Below are 18,722 nucleotides of genomic sequence, written 5' to 3'. Positions count from 1 at the left end.
GAATTCTTAATGTTGCTTGTGGAAACACCCATAACTGGTGGTGTTTTATTTAAATTCTGTCAGGAAGAATCATAGCTCAGTAGTCTAGCAGACATCCTTTTACAAGCAAGACCCCAAATTCACTTGTTGGTGTTTTAAGGATCTGAAATAGCAAGTGTGATAAAGGCCTCTGCTCTGTTACTGAGAGAGCTGCCATGAGTCAGAGATACATGAAGAAAGAAAGGCATTGGGACCTCACTGAAGCCCTATTCAGATGTTAAGGCTGTACTCACAAGTAGCCTAGTGCAGGCCAGGGCAGTCTAGCCCGAGCTAGGTTGCTCATGTGACACACTGGGATCCACACGTGGATCCCATCACTCCCACCCAGCCAAACCCAACTTCTAAGCCTGGCCTGTAGTTGAGGTTAAGGGTGTGAGTGTGTCCTTAACCTGGCCGCCAGGATCGTGTGCAGGCACACATAGAGATGGGTGCATAGAGATCATTGCACTCATCACGCGGTACTTTGTGGGATACACAGAGGCTGGGACGCAGTGTCCCAGCCACTGGAGATCTGCACTGCTCCAAGCAGTGCAGATTGTGTGGGCGCATGGTAGCATGCCAGAAGAGGAGGCATACCCTCATCTGGGGGGAAGGTGAGTTGACCCTTGCCTACCCTGCCCCCTGCCTGCTCATCCATGCTCAGGTCATGTGAATACCTTTGTTATGTTATATGTGTATAAACATACACATGTGTATATTTTTGTGTGAATGACTGTACATGCATTCATTCTAAATGCAAACCTGGGTACAGGTGTCCTCAAATGAAGGGTACAGCTAAGAAGTGTATTTCTGTGCATGTGCTGAACATACAGTAATCTGTTCCCTGGACTGTAGACAATACTGAACTAGGTGGAGCAATGGTCTAACGGTATACGTTAGCTTCCCAATCTTAGACAGCTACTGCCATCCAGAGGAGATACTGTAGCACCAGCCTAGGCAGATGAGCAGTTGGACTCAGTATAGTGCAATTGCATGTATTCAGGCTAGCTATGCCTGATGAAGAGCAAGAGCTTTGTAGAGGTGCATCAGACCAGTTCTCTAAGGCTACCTCTGTCCAAAATGGAATGCACCAAGTCAACTGTGTCAAACTGTACAACATATAAACAATTCTCTGTCACTGAAACAGGAAATGCATCCATTAAAAGACACACACCTGCCTCCCTTTGTTAGTTGAATACATGACTTGCACTGTATTGCTTTGGGCTTAGTCAGCACAAAGACTGGATGCTTGACACAGCAGCTCTTGATCTAACTAGACACAATGTGACCCATGCATCAAACGGCACCAAAAGAGATTGTTTCTATAATAGAGGCAATGGCTTTGACAAGAGCATTTGCAGCTGCCCTTCCTCTTTAAAGGAAACTGCCTTTTAATAGTTCCTTGGCACTGAATGCTCATTTGAAATAATCTTGTTTGGGAGATTTTTAATACCCTCAATGGCAGAAAAGCCTAGAAAACATGGAGGGTATTTGACATGATCACAGCTTTCACACATTGTGATAGTGTTTTCACATGCACAGCAGCAATGTGGATTCAAACCACTAGAAGACCTGTTGATATGCAACCTTCCATGAGCACGTCGACTCAGATTCTTCTAAAGGAGATGAAGAACTAGTTTCGAGATGGGGGCTGTTCACATGATCAGTCCTACCCAGGCTTGCACAGCCCTACCCAGGTAGGGCTGCTCGGGTGCAGCACCAGGACTGGGCCCGATCCTGGTGCTTCCCCTCCAGGTAGCCCTGGTTTTATCCCCAGGCTTTTACTGAGGTAAGAGGGCATGCACATCCTGGGACAGGAAATGACATTGCTGCAGGCACTGCCACTGCCACGACTGCCTCCACCACTCACAAAGGTGCAGAAGGAAAGGTTTTTAACGGAAAAGGAAATCCAATGCTGCCCACCAGCAGTAAACCATCCCCACCCATTAAGCTGGAGAACTTCCCACCATATCCGGGATTTGGGAGAGGGGTTCATTCCCCCAACCTGCCCATCGTCCCCTGAGGTTGTACTGAACATTCTTAACAAAGAAGTTGCTATGTGAAATTGCTGAATTAGCACATTTGAACTTTTCAATAGCCCTTGGGAGAATATTTCCAAAAGGCTATTTGCATCCCAGTGTGAGCAATCCAGTCATGGGAAAACCTTCACTTCCTGCTACTGCTGCATTTTAAGCAGCTAGGTAAGTGAGATGGGAGGGAAGTGTAGACAGTGTTGTGTGGAGGGATGTTTCAGTGGTTGTGTGGGTAGGAAAGGGTTTGGGATCTGATTGGGTAGGAGGGGTGAGTAAATGAATTTTGTATTGGCTTGTAATGCCTGAGGTGTTTTCCCCTGTTTGGGGGGAAATAGCCTGGATTTTTTTCCCAACCTAGCTCAAGCCAAACTGGGTGGAGCTCCCCCATTATTAAATGGATGATATCTATGGCTGCTTCTAAGAAAGTGAACCCTAGTCCATGAGCTTATTTCACAAAAAGCTGTCATTTTCTTTAAATAAAACATAACAGAAATGTTTGTTGTTTTTGCTGGAGCAGATTAACACAATTGCCATTTAATGGTGTCTTTGTGCCATCTCCATTATCTATCCAAGTTTATGTTGCAGACCATGTCATAGCAGCCAGCCTTCCAATCCCATGGATAGGCTTAAAATTCCTGTTCATAAGAAGCACAAGTAATGAATTGTGTGTTCTGTCTCATTTCCCAGAATCACTCTATCAATATTTTTAGCTATGACCTTCAGACTTTTGAACTAGCCTGTGTTCTCTTATGTCTAAAGGTAAAAAAAGATGCTGAATAGAAAGGAGGAAGGGGAACATCACTCTGTACCTGTTCAGCAATCCTTGCATTGCACACTTATGCTGCATCAGGCTGGGAAGACAGAAAGATGCCAAAAGGTGACAAGCTGACACCTTGACCATTGCTGGGACCCTTATGCTAGCTCCTAGGGAGTTGGACAGAAGTGTCTAGAGTTAAGGGAAGCTAATACCCATCCTGAATGCAATTAAAGGTATCCAACACAATTGTTTTTATATGGTCCTTCAACATAAGCTGCAAATGGGTTACTAGTTTTAAATGGGTTACCAGTTTTAATGGGTTACCAGTTTTAAAGAGACAACAGTATATCTCTAATGACTTGCGTAAGCTTGACTCCTAGCAACACCAACAGCAGAATGCCAGGAATGGCAATAAATACAACAAATGTTTGTAGCCCAGGCTCCAGGCTTGCCGTTTATTATTTATCATCCTCACCAATGTAATTGAATTACTGTTTTCCTTTTGGTAAATTGAAGAACTCCCCTTTAGCCTCATCCCACTGCCATGCGAAGGTGGAGATAACAGGGATCCTTTTCCGGCTGTAGTTCAAAGACAATCGAACAGCCTTGAAACTAAGCATCATAAATGTACTCAGCTATACACACACAACGTTTTCTGTACTTGCCAAGAGAGCAGCTGATAACAACAGGAGGCCAGAACCTCGGGAAGGCATCTGTGTTCTCAGTGCCCATTGTTGCTAGCCAAGGCCAATAGTTCAAGTAGTGCTTGTAATGTATAGAGGCATAATGAGAGATGGCAGGGGAAAATCCGGAGCTTTTGCAGTACCTTCATCTCTTGCTGTCACTCCCAAATGCCTGCTGCTAGCACAACATGCTGAGCTTCAGGAGCATCGAGTACAGTTCACATCTTGCTTCAAGCAAGTGTCCTGTCCAACCCACTTGTGATCTCTTTATTCCCGTTTTCAGCTTTATACATGGCATACCACCAAGGCTATTCAGAAATCAAGGACATTGTGTAACCCATTCTCTTCAACCCAAAAGGAGTTTTGAACCTCTAGAGCTGAAAACTCGTTCTCACTCAGCAAGGAAAGAATTACATGGAGGAAGTCGAAGGAGATTCATCTTTGTACACAGTGTTGTGGAATAATTAATTGTTTTGGAATGCAAAGGACTATTTCCTTCTCTTTCCACAGTAAAGATATGTTGTTGTTTTTTAAAGTTGCTGAGGACAATGCTAGTCATTCTGAATGCTCCTGCAGTGCCCATGAAAATGATTTTGTAGGGGAAAACGTGGCCCTATGTATGTCCTGTTTGTCTTCTAGGGAACCTCTGGCATCTGCAAGGAGGACTAATTTATTTTACCATCTAGTTAATGGAAAAAAACAAAACCATGTTAACTCATTTGAGAGCCAGAAGGGAGAGAATCTTTGTCCCCTAGTCTGTGGCAAACAAATTGCTCCTAAAGTATATGATGCAGAGATGAATCTGAGACTTGCATCCAGCAGACTTCATTTGAAAGGTGCCATTGCTCTGTGACCTGCTTTGCATATGCATATAAAGCTCCCCGTTTCAGTCCCTGACCTTGCTATGTGCAGCCTGGGAAGAACATCTGACCAAGACTCTTAGGGTGCACCCTGTGCAAACTTACGTGGAAGTAAATGCCACTGAACATAGAGACTAACTTTTTAAATTACTTTTGCATAGTGTGATGCATTTACACTTTGTGTAGAGTACAAAGTGATAGTGCTGAAATTCTGAAAGAATGAAATTTGAAAGAACATGTTAATGTTCCACCATGGAGAAACTGAAACACAAGGAGAATTATAGGGTTACTCCCAAGGAGAGACTTTTGAGAAATTTTTCAGATCAGTTCTCCTTTCCCAATTAACACATTGGACAAGATGAACCAATAATATGGATCAGTTTAAGGCGGCTTATCTGTCTCCCAGACAAATTTGTCAGTTCTGAAGTTACTTTCAACATGTGATTAGATTCCTCTACTCATGTACAAACGATCATCGGAATAGAAAACCACACATTATCTACCCTGGATTTAAACATTAGACATAGTGTCGGATTTAGAATGTGGGGCAGTCACTACCATGTGATTAGATGATAGTCTGAATTGCAATATGGTGCACCTCCTTAACCAAAGAGTTTGAATTGTAAATAGGACAGAGCCCAGGACTGGATCATCCAATCATGTAGGCGGGACTTACTTTTGGCACAATTTTTTCTCCCTGCCTGAGGTGTAAAATTGTGAGAGAGTTCTTTTAATATCTGCCACACAAATTGACATAGTGGAATAAGTGCTGCTTATAAGACAAGCATGCTATTTACAGATTCACCCACTTTCTGGTATAACATAGATGTGAAAAGCTGTGTGTGTGCCTGTGAGGTGTGTGCACAAAGCTGGGTTGCCATGTTTGGTTCGAGTCGAGACTGGACTCAAACTGAACTAGGCATGTTTGGTTTTGTGCACCCCTGAGCATGCCCTGGTTTGGTTCAGGTTCAGGGGGTTTGTAATTTTAAAAAATTAAACCTTTTAAAAAGTAATAAAACTCACTGCCTCTCGCTCCAGGGCCTTCTCTGTGGCCACGGGGAGGGGGGATCTCCAGAAGTTTCCCCTCCCCTGCCTGCCTCCATTTAACCTCCATTTAGTCACAAATAGCCCAGTTGGGGCAGTTTTCATCCCGTTCCGGGCCTCATCTCTGTAATGGCGGATATTTTGGAGGCTGCTGCACATGCCCAATGGGCCTCTGCATTGCTGGGTCATGACCACTGGGCATGTGCAGTGACCTCCAAAAGAGCCACTGCCGAGGCCCGGAGCTGGCCGAAAACCACCTGACCTCACTATTTGTGACTAGATGGAGGCTAAATGGAGGCCAGCAGGGGAAGGGGGAAACTCTGGAGACACCCCCCCCCCCCGCAGCCATGGAGAAGCCCCTAGAGTAGGGATGTGCAAATTGATTCGGGTACACATTAATTTGTACCCAAATCTAGCTGATTTGGGCAATTTGGAGACAGAACAAATCACCCCTGTGGTCCATTGGCTAGATTCAGGTCCAAATCAAATCATGCCAGATTCAATTCGAATCTTCAAGATTCGGATTCCTCCTATCATTTCCCCTGATTCCCAACTTTCACACACCCCTCCCACCTGCAAGGCAATGGGATACTACTCAGTTTATGTTCTAGGAATATTTTCAAGTGTTTAGACTCTTTGGTGTCTAATAACCTTTCCTCATCATGAATCCCTATGAGGATCCATTACACACCAAAGCATCTAAACATTTCATAAATTCCTAAAATATAAACTGAATAGCCAGTGGTTTGTGGATTGGGGGGTAGTTGGCACATTGGATGCCACTAATTCCCCACCCCCACCCACAAAGCAGTGGGGTCAAAATGAACAGAAGAAATGAAGGTGTGTAATGAAGACCCAAAATAATCTAAACACTTCAAAAATGCCTAAAAAAATAAACTGAGTACCCCAGTGTGTGTGCATGGGGTGGTGGTGGCGTAGTTGACACATGGCAGTTGACAGTTGGCACTGTCTAATGACAGTCAACATGAACAGAAGAAACCAAGGCGTATAATGAAGCCTCATAGGGATTCATTATGAGGAAAAGTTATTGGACACCAAAGAATCTAAACGTTTCAATATTCCTTAAAATTAAAATGAGTACCCCACTGCCTTGCAGGTGGGGGGGTGCAGTGAAAGGTTTGATACAGAGAGCTGTAGGAGTTTCATCTAAAAATTATGTTGAACTATCTAGGAAGAAAGCAGAGTAAATAGGGAAAATCAATGGTTATATATTCCCTGTTAAAGGATATAAGAATACTAAATTTAGATAAGGATATGCAGTACTAAAAATCCCATACTGTATGTGATGGAAAGTTTTACTTGGGAGGCACAGCGGATTCTTAGGAAACATGGCTTGGAAGTGAATGTTGTTTGTACAGCTCTGGTGACCTTGAGACAACGCTTGGTAAAATCAAGACTGTATGATAATAAATGTGAAGTTGAAGACTGCCTAATTTGTGAAAATAAGGACGGGCAGTGTCAGACCAAAGGGATGATATATAAAATGGTGTGCTTGGAGTGCATGCAGTTTTGTTTTGATGAAACTGGTTGACCCCTGATAAAAAGATATAAGGAACATCTGGCAGACATACAGCATAGAGATAGAACAAAACCATGGCAGTGCATGTCAAAGAACAATATCAAGGTAGAGTAGTGAGTACAAAGATATTCACCTTGGCTTTGGAGACAGATGTGGGGAAACAAAAAACCAGAGAAGCCATTTATATAGAACAGACTATAAATGTTAGAGGAAATGAGGGAGGCAATGAAATTCATTGGTTATTGAGTGTATGAACTTCATTATGCTTATGTGTTCTTTCCCCTCCTTGCATTGTTTTCCCCCTGTATGTGATATTGGGAGCTGCACAGGATTGGTTGATTGCCTTTAGCTAAAGCTTGGTGTGGAGTTCTATTTAAGAACAAGACCTCTGCCACCTTTGTATAGCACTGAAGATGATGTCTTACATCCAAAAGGTTTGCTATTTTGCTACATTTGTGGTTAGGTTTTAAGTTTTTAAACTTTTGAATGTTTTTAAACTTTTAAACTTTTAACTTTCAATTGTGCATTAAAGAAGGTCATTGAAAAAATCTTTGAAGTGTGGAAATGTGTATCTCATCGCCCTTATACCATTTTATGTGTTTGTTTGTTATTTCTCTATGTAAACTGCTGTGAAAAGTTTTGTTGAAAAGCAATATATAAATATTTTGTTGTTGTTGTTGTTGTAGTATTTGGGCTGGCTTAGACTCAGTCTCCACAGTTACTGCAGCGTCTGATGCAGAGGTGTCCAGTGATTTCTCTTGTGTGATTAGACTGCATCAGTTCCAGTTTGTGACTCCTGAGGATGTGGACAAGTTGCCTGGAATGATGCAGCCTACCACCTGTTCTCTTGACTCTTGTCCAATATGGCTTATAATATCTGGCAGGGGTCTCGTAGAGATTATAAATGATTCTTTGAGTGAGAGCAGGATGCCTCCTTGTCTTAAGGAGGTAATCATTAGACCTCTTCTGAAGAAGCCTGCATTGGATCCCTGAGTTAAGCAACTATAGGCCTATCTCCAACCTTCCATGGTTGGGCAAAGTAATTGAGAGGGTAGTGGCCTCCCAGCTTCAGGCAATCCTGGAGGAAACTGATTATCTAGACTAGGGGTGTGCATTTTGGAATTTTCTTGTTTCGATTTGTATCCGAATCGAAACACCCCGTTTTGTTTTGTACCCAAATTTTCTGAATCCAAATCAGCCTTGTTTTGTTTTGTAGCCGAATTTTCCAAATCCAAATCTGAATTGATTTGGATTTTTAAAAAGGGTCCCAGGGCAAACAGAGTGGGTGGTGGTGGTAGTGTCAAATGGGTAGAAGGTACCACCCAAATTTCAAAGGAATTAGGCAAAGGGTGGATTTTTTAAGTTCACACATCTTTAAGAATTTTCCCATAGGGAATAATGGGGATTCCAGCAAATGTATCGCTTCAAATCAAGGGGAAAGGGATGACCCAGAGTGGAGTGTGGTGGGTTGTAGTGCCCAATGGGGGCAAGGAAACTTCCAGAATTATTTCAAAGGAATTGGGCAAAAGGCTGATCTTTTGTGATATGTTGAAGTTTACATATCTTTAAGATTTCTCCCATAGGGAATAATGGAGGTGTAGGTTTCAGCAGCCCCATAGTTCCACTTGGGGGGCACTGGGGTTTCCCAGAGCGAGGGGTTGTGTAGTGCACATAGGGTGCCAACCACCCCCATACCCACAAGCCCGTGGGGTACTGGGTTTTGTTGTTTCTGAGGTGTTCATTGTAGATTCTCTGGTAGCATATGAGATTTTCAGTGAAAAACAAGAATCCACTCTCATATGCTACCAGAGAATCTACACTTAGAACACCACAACAGAACAACAGAACCCAGCACCCTATGGGTTAGCAATCTTTCCCCTGGCCAATGTGGGGTCAGTAAAGAGTGGCAAGAAGCAAAAGAGCCAATGTAGAACAAGGAGGGAATTGTCATCAGGTCAGCCCATGATTTAGGTCACCGATCAGAAGGCTGGAAGGGTAGGAAATTCAAAGAGATGTCAAACACAAAATGGAGACTGACTCAGAGATCACCACAAAATGGAGGCCCGAAACAACAAAATGTTTTGTAGCCGAAACAGGGACGTTTTGTTTTGTATACAAAACTTTTGGATCTGGAAAATGGGTGTTTTGTTTTGTCTACAAAACACCCGAAACAGGCTGTTTTGGGTACAAAATGTTTGGTATCCGAAACGTTCAGCACATCCCTAATCTAGACCTATTTCAGACTGGCTTTTGAACAGGCTATGGGGTAAAGACTGCCTTAGTCTAGGGATATGCAAATGGATTCAGGTATAAATTGATTTGTACCCGAATCTAGCTGATTCAGGTGATTTGGAGACAAAACAAATCACCACTGTGGTCTATTGGCTAGATTCAGTTACAAATTGACTCACACCTGATTCAATTCGAATTGATTCAAGATTCAGATCCTTACTATTAATTCCCCCTGATTCCCAGCTTACTTTTTTAAAAAAAGGCTAAGCTCTAGCCCTTGTGGAAGTGGAATTATGGAGCAAAAGGTGTGGTCACTATTTTTCAAGTGTTTGGATTCTTTGGTGTATAATAAATTTCCCACGATGAATCCCTATGAGGATTCATTACACACTTTCATATCTTTTATTCATTTTGACTGTCTTTTCAACAGTGCCAGCTGTCAACTGCCATGTGCCAACTACACCATACTCCCACCCGCAAGGCAGTGGGGTACTACTCAGTTTATGTTGTAGAATTCTTTTCAAGTATTTAAACTCTTTGGTGTCTCATAACCTTTCCTCATCATGAATCCCCATGAGGATTCATTACACACCAAAGTGTCTAAACACCTCAAAAATTCCTAAAATATAAACAGAGTACCCAGTGGCTTGTGGTTTGTGCGGTAGTTGGAACATGGGATGCCACTATTTCCCCACCCCCACCTGCAAAGCAGTGGGGTCAAAATGAACAGAAGAAATGAAGGTGTGTAATGAAGACCCCAAAGAATCTAAACACTTCAAAAATACTTTAAAAATAAATTGAGTACCCCGGGGGGGGGGAGGGTGTCGTTTACACATGGCAGTTGACAGTTGGCACTGTCCAACGATAGTCAAAATGGAACAGAAGAAATGAAGGCGTATAATGAATCCTCACAGGGATTCATTATGAGGAAAAATTATTAGACACCAAAGAATCCAAACACTTGAAAAATAATGGCTGCACATTTTGCTCCATAACTCCGCTTCTACAAGGACTGGAGCTTAGCTTTAAAAAATCAAATCAAATCAAATCTGTGGATCCCTTTTAGGGTTAGGATATGGAAGCTTCGAATCACCATTGTTTCCTATGGTGGAAATGTTCAAAAGCGGTAACAACTAAAAAAAAATCCTTAAAAATCAACCAAGCGTTCCACCCCCTGAAATTTGGTTGGTAGGTGGCAACCATGGGGAGCTACCCATCACCCAAATTACATGCCCCAAGGACTTTATTCAGTGATCCAAATCCAGATCAAATCAAATCAAATACAAATTGAATCTGGGGTGATTTGGAGGGGGTAGATTTGGATACAAAACAAATCAGGGTGATTTGTTTTGGGCACAAATCCAATTAAAAAATCAATTTGTGCACATCCCTACCTTAGTCGGCCTGACAGATGATCTCCAATTGGGTATTGACAGAGGGAGTGTGACTCTTGTGGTCCTTTTGGATCTCTCAGCAACTTTTGATACTATCAACAATACTATCCTTCTGAAGCATCTGAGTGGGTTGTGGGGTGGGAGGCACTGCTTTGCCTCTCAGGCAGGTTCCAGATAGTCTCCCTTGGAGACTGCTGTTCTTCAAAATCTAAACTTTTCCATGGTGTCCCTCGGGGCTACATATTGTCTACGATGCGGTTTAACATCTACATAAAACCACAGGGAGAGATTATCAGGGGATTTGGTGCAGGGTGTTATCAGTATGCTGATGACACCCAAATCTATTTCTCTATGTCAACATAATTGGGAGAAGGCATAACCTCCCTAAACTGTTGCCTAGAGAGAGTAATGGGCTGGATGAGGAATAACATACTGAGGCTGAATCCAGATAAGATGAAGGTACTCATTGTGTGAGGTTGGATGAGTTTGATCTCTCTGTTCTGGATGGGGTCACGCTTCCCCAAAAGGAATAGGTTTGCAGTCTGGGGGTGCTTCTGGAACCCAACCTCTCTCTGGTGCCCCAGGTTAAGGAGGCAGCCAGAGGTGCCTTCTATCAGCTTCAGCTGATACACCAGCTGCTTCCATTTCTTGAGATAAATGACCTCAAAACAGTGGTGCATATGCTGGTAACCTCCAGGCTTGACTACTGCAATGCATTCTATGTGGGGCTGCCTTTGTACGTAGTCCAGAAACTGCAGTTGGTACAGAATGTGATAGCCAGGTTGGTCTCCGGGTCATCTAAGAGAGACCATATTACCCCTATATTTAAAGAGCTACACTGGCTGTTGATAGGTTTCCAGGCAAAATACAAGGTGCTAGTAATAACCTATAAAGTCCTAAATGGCTTAGGCCCTGGGTATTTAAGAGAATGTCTTCTTCTTCATGATTTCCACCACATATTAAGATCATCTGGAAAGGTTATTTTGTAGTTGTCACATGCTCATCTGGTGGTGACTCAGGGTTGGGCCTTCTCAGTTGCAGCTCTGAGGTAGGGATGTGTTAACCAGTTCGAATTCGAACCAGGGTGGTTCGAAGGTTTGAATTCGAACCGAACCAGCCATCAGGTTCGAGCTGCAGGTTCGAATTCAAACCAAAACGGGGGGGTTTGATTCAAACTGGTTCGAACCAGTTAGAACTGGTTTGGTCATCCAAAAATAGGTAGGATAGTATCTGACAACCAGGGGTACCTGCCACACAAACCCCAAAGCAATCGGACACTCGTACGATTTTTTAATGAATTTTTGAAATTTATTTTTATTTTTTCTCATAGGGCATAATGGGACTCAAACCAGGCCATTATACCTTACTGTGGAGCACCCATGGGTGCCAACAACCACCCAAACCCTGAAGCAATCAGACAGTACTACGAGTTTTTATGAATATTTGAAATATTTTCAATTATTTTTTCTCATAGAGTATAATGGGACCAGAACCAGTCCATATCCCCTATTGTGGAGCACCTAGGGGCACAAAAGCGGGGTGGGTGGTAGACATACAGGGGTGCCTACCACCCACAAAACCCCAAGGCAATTGGACACTCCTCTGATTATTGGTGAATTGTTAAAGTATTTTTGAATTTCTCATAGGGAATAATGAGGATTGCAGCAAATGTATAGCTTCACGTCGGGGGGAAAGGGGTGTCGTAGAGTGGAGTGTGGTGGGTGGTAGTTCCCAAGGTGGGCAAGGAAGCTATCAGAATTATTTGAAAGGAATTGGGCAAAGGGCTGATTTTTAAGTGATTTTTGAAGTTTACACATCTTTAAGGTTTTTCTCCATAAAGAAGCATGGAGGTGTCACCAAATGTATAGCTTCACATCGGGGGCAAAGGGGTGGCCTAGAGCAGAGTGTGGTGGGTGGTAGTGCCCAAGGGGGGCCAGGAAGCTATCAGAATTATTTGAAAGGAATTGGGCAAAGGGCTGATTTTTAAGTGATTTTTGAAGTTTATGTGTCTTTAAGGTTAGCAATGAGAGTGGATTCATGGTTTGTCACTGAAAATCTTATATGCTACCAAAGAATCTACACTCAGAACACTTCAGAAACAACAAAACCCAGTACCCCATGGGTTAGCAACCCATGGGGGTGGTTGGCACCCTCTTTGTACTAGACCACCACTCACTCTGGGCCACCCCAGCACCCCACAAGTGGCTTTAAGGTTTTTATCCATAGGGAAGAATGAAGGTTTCAGCAGCCCCATAACTGCACTTGGGGGGTGCTGGGGTGGCCCAGAGCGAGGGTGCCAAACACCTCCATGGGTTGCTAACCCATGGGGTACTGGGTTTTGTTGTTTCTGAAATGTTATATCGTATGAGAAAAATATATAAATAATTTTCAAAATTTCATTAAAAATCGTACGAGTGTCCGATTGCTTTGGAGTTCGGGTGGCAGGTACCCCTGGGTGCTAGCTACCATCCTACCAATTTTTAGGTGTCCAAACCGTTTCAAACCATTTTGAACCAATTCGAATCGGTTCGAATTCGAACCGAACCAGGGGGAGGTTCAAGCAAAACCAAACCACCCCCTCCTGGTTCGAACCTGGTTCAAATTCGAACCGAACCAGGCAAACCGGTTTTGTGCACACCCCTACTCTGAGGCTTTGGAATGTGCTCTCTGTTGAAAAAAGAGCTTCCCCATCTCTGGAAACTTTTAAAAAGTCAATCAAGACACATCTGTTAACCTAGGCTTATAATTAGATTTACATTTTAATATTTTTAACTAGCTTTAAGTTTTAAATTGTTTTAATGTTTAAATTTGTTTTGATTGTGTTTTTATTGTGAACCGCCCAGAGATGTAAGTTTTGGGAGGTATAGAAATCTGTTAAATAAATAAATAAATAAATCAAGAATTACAAAGATTATTAAGGTTTCTCATTTTATTTTACAAAAAGCAAAATAAATAAATAATTTCACTAGAGATGCTGTTCATTTACAACCTCATATTTTCACTTCACATAATGAGGTCATTCACATAATCGAAAACTGTGTTCTACCTGGGTTTGGGAACTGTGTGTACTCCCAATTTTTGATTGTGTGGAAGCAAGGTTAGAGGAAAAGCTGGGTAGAAGTGATTGTGTGGAAGCAAGGTTAGAGGGTCCTACCTTGCTTCCACACAATCACTTCTACCCAGGTTTTCCTCTAACCTTGCTTCCACACAACCAAAAATTGGGAGTACACACAGTTTCCAAACCCAGATAGAACACAGTTTTTGATTATGTGAATGACCTCAGAAAATATTTAACTGATTCTTAATCATCTCTTATGTTATGTTTTTGTACAATGTTCTAACTTCTCTTATGTAATGTTTTAAAGTCAACCAAAGTAAGAAACAGTAACCAACTTTCCAGAAAATAATCGACTTTGCTCTTCAATTTGAATCGAAATCTTATCCATAACTAATATTTCTGAATTCATCAAACCATTCTTTAATGGATCCCTCATCCTGAATCTTCCATTTTAACATTAATTATATTCAAACAGCTGTCAGTAATTATTATTCGTTCCTGACTAATTCTTGGGATATTTTCACTATCTAACTGAGCAAGAAAATTGTCACACATTTGAGAGAAATAACATATCCTGGAATTGATTTTATATATTGAAGTATCCATGCCCAGTGTTATGAACTTGCCACATGCCCAGTACACATTTCTCTTCCCATTTCCCCCCAACAATGCTCAAAAGTTTATTTGTTAATATAGTGCAGTTTTATCAGTGTTAATACCATCTGGCAAGCACTTTAAATTAGATTTCTCTCTATAGAAGATAAATCATGGATGTTGGAGAAATTCTCCAAGGATAGGATCAGAAATTAATTGGGGGAGGGGGGCTTTTTTAAGGTCCACATCCAAGGAAAAGTGAATTTTACAAACACCTGAATTAGGAACATAGGAAGCTGCCATATACTGAGTCAAACCATTGGTCTATCTAGCTCAGTATTGTCTTCACAGACTGGCAGTGGCTTCTCCAAGGTTGCAGGCGGGGATCTCTCTCAGCCCTATCTTGAAAATGCCAGAGAGGGAAATTGGAACCTAGATGCTCTTCCCACAGCAGCTCCATCCCCTGAGGGGAATATCTTACAGTGCTCACACTTCTAGTCTCCCATTCATATGCAACCAGGGCAGACCCTGCTTAGCTAAGGGGACAAGTCGTGTTTGCTACCACAAGACCAGCTCTCCAATTCTGTGCCAACTTGGATTAACAATGTGAACCCCAATGGTAAAGTTGGCACTTGATTGATTGATTGATTGATTTTTTATACCACTTTTCATGAGAAATCTCAAGGCAGTTTTCAAAAGTGAAAATACAAGAACACTCCATAAAAAGCACATTTAAAACCTTAAAAATCAGTTACAGTAAAACCCACAATACACCATACCTGTAATTGATACACCATAAAATACTTGAAGGATACTGCAGTAATCTTTTTTTTAAAAAAAACAACACCTGAAAATGAGGACAATCTGAGTACATCATCTCTGCAGGCAATGCCTGTAACAGGATTTCAGCACTGCACATCCTTCCTGTGGCTGCAAGCTGCCATTCTGTTTTCTGGAACACACTGAGAAAGCATAATTTCCTGGTTCGTTCTGAGAAATAAAATGCTAGCCAGTAGCTGCTAGCAGGACAAAGAGCACTGCTGAAATGCTGCTGCTTCATACAGAACTGGTGCAGTTTTTCAGGTTGTGTGGAGGTTGTTTTTTAAAAAAATAAAAATAAATTACTGCCATACCACCATTCTCTGGCCAGTCATTTCTCCAACCACCCCAAATTCTCATCATTTTTGTGCTCCCGTCCCACAAACTATACAGGTTTCTCCCCTCAAAGTCCCCCAGTGAGATAAAGATTGCTGAAAATATGTAAGCTACCTCCAAGCAATCAAGGCTTTTTCATGTTATGGTTCTTCCAGTGATTAATAATAGGAATTGTATGCTTGATATTATCCTTCGTGTATCTATGCAGTATTTGTGCAATGTTTGTACAATGCCACTAGGATTTTTCTCTGACAAAAAAACCTGCATCTTCTAGTGGGTCAATTTCTGATTATAGCTCTCTATGTAAGCAGATTATATTTCCATGCTGACTTTCAAGTACTCTTATTACACTCCTATTTGACAGTTGCTCTGCTCAGAGATTATGTGGAATCTAATTTGCTCTGAGAAATCACATGCTACCATTCTTTAGGTGCACCAGCCAAATGAGGTGAGGCGGGTGGCTATTAGGGAGAGGGCCTTTTCAGTGGTCGGTCTGTTTGTTTGTTTGTTTGTTTATTTCATGCATTTTTATACCGCCCTAACCCAAGGTCTCACTTAAGGTTGCACCTTGTTTATGGAATAGCCTCCCCAGCGAAGTTCACCTGGCTTCATCGCTTTATTCTTTTAGACACCAGGTAAAGACCTTTTTGTTCACTCAGGCCTTTTAAATTTCAAATATTTAGATTTTTAAAAATTGTGTTCTGATTGTAAATGATTTTTTAAAAAATGTTTTTAAAATTATTTTTGGATTGCATTTTGTTTTTTCCCCCTCCCCCTTCGCCCACTTTTTTTGTATGTCATGATTTAATGTGTGTTTTTATATCATGTTTTAATGTTGTATTGTAAGCTGCCCAGAGAACAATTTGTTTCGGGGCAGCTAACAAATAAAGTTGTTTTTTAATTGTTGTTGTTAGTGTGACTCTCCACCATCTAGTTGAAATCACACATCTTTTTGGTCCAGCATCATTGTTGCACATAACTGTTGCTGGTGATGTACCCAGAATTTGGACTGATGTCTGCCTCAGGGAGAATGTCATAATGCTGCTGTGCATCCCAGCACATCCAGGGTGCACCTTCTATATCCCAGCCTTGCTTTAATCAAGCACGAGGCAATCAGGGCATCTTGACTGGCTGGAGGGGGTTTCGGAGTCCTCCATTCTCTCCTAGTCTGTGTTTGTGTGTGACCCAAACAGACCATTTTGGCACTCCCCCAGCCTTTTCGCTCTCAGGCAGAACCTTGACAAGCCTATTTAGTTACTGTGGCGGCAGTATTCATCTTCGGTGGTGAGCCCATTCGGTTACCAGGAGTCTCCTGGGATGGGTAAGAGTTTTGGCATGTTTTCTCTCTTTGATTGAGGAGCATGGGGTGAGGCAAAGGGAGAATTCAGGCATTTCTCCCCCCACCCCCCGAGGGGTGCTCTGTGGGGTCAGGCGAGTGTTGGTCCTCCCCTGCTCCTTTTTGTACGACAGGATTGTCCATATCTCCCGCCCATTTGCATTGGAGTGTGGTGGGACGCCTTCTTGGTGAGGAGGGGAGCTTGTCTTGAGGTGGGGAGTATGGCTTGTCCCCTTTCCCAATCAGAGTTTGCCTTGGTTTCCCTTTTGGTAAGGGTGGGGGTTAAGTGTTTACCCCTTTGCTAATCAGGGTCCACCTAGCTTTGCTTTGCATTGGAATGCTGGCATGAATTGCCTCCTTTGCTAAGCACGTTTTCTTTCTTTCTTTCTTTCTTGTTGCTGTCCTATTTTGTCTCCTCTTTGTGCTCATTTACTGTGTGAATGTGTTTGTTTAGGTACTGTGGGGTTTGGTCTTCATTGCTTTGGTACCTTTGGTTATGCCACCTAAGAAAGCCATCTTCCTCTTCTCATGAGGATGACTTTAGCACAGTGTGGGAGCTTATTGCCCACCTGGAAGCTTTGGAAAAACCTGAGCATAACCCATCTGTTGGCAAGGAGTCTGGGGGTTCCTCAGGCCCCCCCCCCATCCTAAGCAGGATACCAAAGTGGCTCAAAGAGCTAGATAGATACAATCTCTGTCTGATCACTTGTCCAGATTAGAGAAGGACGGTGCTGCTCCTGACCCTGCTCCAGCTCCTGTTCCTATGCCTGTTGATCTTACTCAGCCCAGTGAACCTGCAGTGCCACTGCCAGCTCCAACCCTGGATATTGGCACCCTCATGGGTACTGGAGCAGGTGAGACCCCTGTTGGTGTGTGCTCCTGGCCAATGCGGGTTCATGTACATGCTCATTACCAAACTGGTTTGGGCGAGGTCCGAACTGGTTTGGCACTCTGAGGTGCCACAGGGAGGTGGGGAGTAGTGAACAGTACCTTTAAAGGGAGTACAGCAGGTCCTTACGCAGCTTCCTCCTGTGATGGTGCTCCTCCAAGCAGCCCACACACAGCACCGGGATGCACATGGCTTAGGTAAGGACCTGCTGCACTCCCTTTTAAAGGTGCTGCTCACTGATCCCCCCCACCCTCAGGGCATTGAAGTGGTTCAGATATCACCGGAACTTGTTCAATGACAGACTTGTGCACGGACCGAAGTTTGTGCACATTCGTATTCTATCTTCAGCCCATTTGGCATCTATGTATCCTTCTAACTTGGGTTGCTCACATGCTGGCAGTACTAATTCCAGATTTGCTGTGCCTTTTAAAAACTGTGCAATTCTTTTAAGTGCAATCCTTCTTTGTAAGTGGATTCACTTTCCTACACAATATTCCAACTGCTGCTGCAATATCAGGTTGTGATACAGTTGTAATGAACAATAACTTTCCAGTTCCCATTTTGTAATTTCCATTGCTTTCCGGAGACTCATTGGATTACTTCTCCTTTAAGAAACCCACTTCCATTGGAGTACTCATCTTATTTGCCTCTGTTAAACCAAAACAGCATCTATTATCTTTTGCTTCTGATTGAGTATAAAACTTCCATCATCTCATCTTTTTATTTGTATCCCGAGATGATAAGATATTTCACCCAAATCTTTAATTTCTATTTCTTTATTTAAATTCTTCTCTGTCTCATCATAACCTTTCTTATCCAAATGACAGTCTGCTGGTAACCTCCAGACTGGATTACTGTAATGTGCTCTATGTGGGGCTGCCCTTGTACGTAGTCTGGAAACTACAGTTGGTTCAGAATGCGGCAGCCAGGCTGGTCTCTGTGTTATCTAGGAGAGACCATGTTACTCCTCTATTGAAGGAGTTACACTGGCTGCTGATATATTTCCAGGTAAAATACAAGGTGTTAGTTATAACCTATACAGCCCTAAACAGCTTGGGCCCTGGGTATTTAAGAGAATGTCTTCTTCATTATGAACCCCACCTCCCATTGAGATCATCAAGAGAGGTCC

Source organism: Hemicordylus capensis, chromosome 1, assembly GCF_027244095.1.
Source record: "Hemicordylus capensis ecotype Gifberg chromosome 1, rHemCap1.1.pri, whole genome shotgun sequence".
Taxonomy (NCBI): domain Eukaryota; kingdom Metazoa; phylum Chordata; class Lepidosauria; order Squamata; family Cordylidae; genus Hemicordylus; species Hemicordylus capensis.
Note: the sequence above shows the minus strand (reverse complement) of the source record.